Consider the following 5518-nt stretch of genomic DNA (forward strand, 5'->3'; position numbering starts at 1 on the left):
GTTTTCCCAGCACCATTTATTAAATAGGGAATCCTTTCCCCATTTCTTGTTTTTCTCAGGTTTGTCAAAGATCAGATGGTTGTAGATGTGTGGTATTATTTCTGAGGGCTCTGTTCTGTTCCATTGGTCTATATCTTTGTTTTGGTACCAGTACTATGCTGTTTTGTTACTGTAGCCTTGTAGTATAGTTTGAAGTCATGTACCATGATGCCTCCAGCTTTGTTCTTTTGGCTTAGGATTGTCTTGGCAATACGGGCTCTTTTTTGGTTCCATATGAACTTTAAAGTAGTTAATTTATCAGAGGAAGAGGTACAGAAGAATCTGTCAAACTTGGCTATAATTAAAATCACCTGGGAGCTTTTATAAAATTTGGATGCTCAGTCCCCAATCCCAGAGGTTTTGATTTAATCTATCTGTGTTTGAGCCTTTTAAAAATATATATAAATTCCCCCAGATAATGTTAATGTGCAGAATGAAAAAAGTAGTTCTCAGCAAAACCTGGTTCAAAATAGTATGGTTCCAGATCAATGTGGTGGATTAAATACCCTCAACTTTCTCCTTTCTTTTCTAATACTTAGATAAAATACAAATATGTATATATAATAGTAGTCCTTAAAAAGTAAGAAAATATGTCACAGGGTGACCAGACTTCCAAAGGAATTTCTAGAATGCAGATGAAATCATTTTGTTAGAGATAACAGAGTAGAGGGAATCACAGCTCAAAACAGAGAAAAGACAAGATTCAGAGCAGTTTTTCCCTAGGTTGTGTCAGAGAAAATCTTAGTTTGTAGTCAAGAAATGGAAGAAATATAAAATAAAAAAAAAAAAAAACCAGTTTTTCAAAAAAGTACATCCAGAAACAGCAGGTCAGTTGTACCTCTTCTCCCCTGGGTATAGACACGGGATGCAATCCCCCAGATAAAATACAATAACTGCTCTCTAAAAAAAAAGGAGTTAGGAATACTCCTGCTGGGAGTGTTAACTGAGACACAAGAATTGGACCTCGAGTTATTCTGTACCTCTTCATCACACGCAAAGTAAGGAATGTTTAAAAAAAAAAAAAAAAAAAAGACATGTATCTCTATGAGTGAAATAAACTAAAATATTCCACACATAGAATAAACCCCTCCTTATTTTGGCAGCTATGGGAATATCCAGACTGTCTTCTCATTCTATTTATTTTATTTTCTCTTCTGTTTAATGCAATCCTAAACCCATTTATGTTTTCATTTTTATGTATTATATATTCGTTTCTAGAATCTCTACTTCATTCTTTTAGGACTACTGTCTTCCATGAGTGGATAGATTTTTTTTACCCTGCCAATACATTCAATGTGTTCTTTATTTATTTAAATGGAGTAAGGAAAGTAATTTTCTGAGTCTAGTCATTCCAAAATTTGAAGATTTCACTGGTCTATTTCTATTGTAGGCTGTTTTTTACTTGTTTTAACTCATAATACCTTGTTTCCTTGTGTGTTTATCTACTAGCATGTCTTTGTCATTGCCCATAAAACCAATGTGATGAGTCCCTGAAACCTAGGATAAAGTGCCTTCTTTTTATAGACAATTTATATTTGTTTCTCTCAATGGTACTTAGGCCCCATCACCAGTGTGGGAACAGTAAATAATAATATGTTAAAGTTTCAAATGTTAGAAAGAAGATATTGAAAGTTCTCATCACAAATAGATGATAAATGTTTAAGACAATGAAGGTGCTAATCACCCTGATCTGATCACTATACAATGTATGTATTGAAACATTACTATATGCCCCATAAATATGTACAATTAATATATGTCAATTAAAAAAAGTAAACCTAAATCCTGGTGATGTGGATCCCAGGGCTACAGATCCAAATAACATCAGCTAATGAATAAATCTTCTTAGGGGAAAATCCTCTGTCTGTCTTTTTGCCCTTATTCTGCTCAGAGTCAAGTAAACTCTCCCTAAAATTCTCTGGAAGTGTGAGGAGCAATATGGATTTACCTTTCTTACTCTTTTTCAACATGAAGTAATGACTCAGAATCCAAGTTCAATGCTGAAATAAAGAGAGTCTAGTAAACTCAAGCAGAACTTTCAATATCTATCTCTATTTTCCATACATATAATTCGTTTTCATAATTTATTCTTCAAGCAAAATTGACTTAAATTGCTCTGCTTATACCTCTGAATTTCAGCTTTCTCTTAAAGTTTGACCTGGTAATTTCTTACTAGCTTATCAGTTTTCATAAGATAATTTTTAAGATTTCCTACCCAGCATTTTGTTTGTTCTCTATCAACTTAATTTTCTGAAAAGCATAGTTGATTATAACTGAAAATATCGATTGGAGCATTGGCACATAATTTGTTCTTGATTAATATTTGCATTTGTACATACATTGCAGCCCTATTTATAATACAAAGACATGGAATCAGAATAGGTGTCCATCAGTGGTAGAATGCATAAAGAAATGTGGTACATATAAACCATGGAATACTACACAGCCATAAAAAAGAATGAAATCACACTCTTTACAGTGGCATGGATGCAGCTGGAGGCCATTATTTGAAGCAAATTAATGCAGAAACAGAAAATCATATACTACATGTTCTCACTTATAAGTGGGAAGTAAACAATGGGTACACATACACACAAAGATGGAAAAAGTAGACACTGGGGAATACTAGAGGGAGGAGGGTAAGATCGGGGCAAGGGTTGAAAAACTATTGAGTATTACACTCACTGCCAGGGTGACAGGATCAATCATACCCTAAACCTCAGTGTCACATAATATACCCATGTAGCAAACCTGCATATGTACCCCATGAATCTAAAATAAAAGTTGAAATTCTATTTTAAAAAATTAAAAAATAAAGGCATATCTCTTCAGCAGTACCTGGGGTGAGGCGCCCTTTCCGTATCAGTTTAAAGAAAAATTTAAATTAAAATTAAAAATAAAAGTAAATAAATAAGTTTTTAGTCTCTCTTAGACACATTTCAACATACCACTACCTCTTTATAATGGCTTTTTAGTTGAATGTGTGCATAAGTGTATGTAGAGCACATATGTGCATACTTGTGTATATTCAGACCTTAACTGTAATACAACTCTGTGCCTTTGATAAGGCGCTGATTGCCTCTGGACCAATTTTCTCAGTTGTAAATTGAAGCAGTAGAATTAGGTGATCTCAAATATCCATTCTAGTTTTACGAACTATATTTATATGGTTGCATTTTGAAGTAATGTCGCTCTTTCATCTTCTATATCTCTTTTATATTTTTCCATTCCAAGATGTTTTTCACCAAGTCTTGGGGAAAAAAATCTCAAAAACAAATAGAAGTGGTTTCTTATTGCTATAAAATAGAGCTCAGCTCTTTTGCATGTGTGTAAGACCCCAGGTGCCATGGAGTCTGTCTGCCTTGCCAGGTTGACCCCTTACTGTTCCTTGACACACAATTTCTGCTGTAGAAATAACATACTGATTCATGCTTCTTTTCTTCTGTCCATTCTTTTTATTGCATTTCTTTGTAAACCTAACTCCTCTTCATCCTTTCAAATCAGCCGAGGCATCCTCCCTTTCAAAATTTCTTCAAACCCTAGGACAGGCTTGGTGTTTTCTCTCAGAGATTATACTGTTATTGCACTTACTTAACATTATGCTGAAACCATCTGCTTCTGTTAACCATCCCCGATACAAGCCTGGAAACTTCCTGTAGACAACACTTGTTGCCAATTTTCTTTGTAGCCTCAAAAGAAATATATGTTTAATTGCTAAAAGAAGATTAAATTTGATTTTCTCCTCATTCGTATTTTTATTTTTGGCCTTCAATATGTTCTACATCAAAACAAACTTTATTGTTTTATCCATATTTTATTAATTATTTTAATATTGAATTATCAGATTGTTTCCAACAGTAGGACTTTGGCATTTTACTAATCTCTTAAATATGACATTTTATATGATGGTCAGTATTTCTTTTGAAAAATTCACATATATTCAATTTTATAATTAGTTTATAGTGATAAAATAGGAAAAAAGATTCAAAAATTTTTTGGAAATTTAATATGCTGAAAAAATTGTACTAATAAATTCATTTCATACATTGAAATGCATTTGAGAATTGTGCCATTTTGTATGAGGTAGATAAGAATTTTATGTACTGTTTAGTAATTGTTTGATTATTAGTAATTGAATTAATAATTAAAATCATAGTTATGATTTATTAAGTACTTATTTTATTACAGATACTCTTCAAAAGTTTTAAACATAACACAGGTGATACCCACAACAATATTATAATGCTAACATTGTCTTTATTGTATAAAAATTTATGCTTTACAAAACTTCACTTTACAGAAAATTAAGTAGAAGCCTTAAATATTAATTTAGTGCCTAGTTGTCCATGTATTTTTTTATTTGAACTTAGTATACCTATTGAAGTTGATTAATTTAATTGTTAATCAACTGAAAAATATAATGGTATTAGATATCTATAGTAAAAGAGTATCTTGCTAGGTACTGTGGAGGGAAGGTAAGGAATTAAAGCATACATCCTAACCTTTAGGGGTTTGCTATCTTATAGAGGAAATGATATAAAAATCTGCTGTTTCATGAGTTCTTCATTTCTTTTATTGCTTAGATATTTAAGCAATGTCTAAATCATTGCTTTTTGGTACTTTTCAAGAATAAACATAGGAAAAAATTAAATTATAATTAATTCAAATAGTAAGGTTTGCTTGTAGAAAAAAAAAAAGTATCTTTTCCTATCACTTTGAAAATGCTAGTAATAGTTTCCTTTGCCATGTCAAAGATTTTTAGCTTGATGCAGCCCCATTTGTCTATTTACTTTTGTTGACTGTGCTTTGGGGTCCTACATAACAAATCATTTCCCAGACCGATGCTGTGGAACTTTCACCCTTTGTTTTCTTACAGTAGTTTTACAGTTTCAGGTCTTAGATTTGAGTCTTGAATTCATTTTTTGTTGATATTTGTATATGGTGTGTGAACCCCGAATATCTGAAACAGATCTCAGTTGATTTGGAAAGTTTATTTTGCCAAGGTTGTTGACATGCACCCATGACACAGCCTAAGGAGGTATTCACAACATGTGCCCAAGGTGGTCAGAGCACAGTTTGGTTTTACGCATGTTAGGGAGAGATGAGACATCAATCAGCATTTGAAAGCTGAACATTGGTTCGATCTGGAAAGGTGGGACAACAGCAAAGGCGGGACAACTCGAAGTAGGGAGGGGGCTTTCAGGTCATGGGTAGAAAAGTGACAAATGGTTGCATTCTTTTGAGTTTCTGCTTAGCCTCTCCAAAACAGCCAATCAGATACACATTACCTCAGAGAGTAGAGGGGTGACTTCGAATAGAATGAGAGGCAGGTTTGCCCTAAGCAGTTCTCAGCTTGAATTTTTCCTTTAGCTTAGTGATTTGGGGCCCCTACGATTTAGTTTCCTTTCACAGGTGTGTGGCGAAGGTCTAATTCTTCTGAATGCAGATAACAGCACAGTGAATCTACAATCTACAGAAT

Source organism: Colobus angolensis, unplaced genomic scaffold, assembly GCF_000951035.1.
Source record: "Colobus angolensis palliatus isolate OR3802 unplaced genomic scaffold, Cang.pa_1.0 Scaffold51, whole genome shotgun sequence".
Taxonomy (NCBI): domain Eukaryota; kingdom Metazoa; phylum Chordata; class Mammalia; order Primates; family Cercopithecidae; genus Colobus; species Colobus angolensis.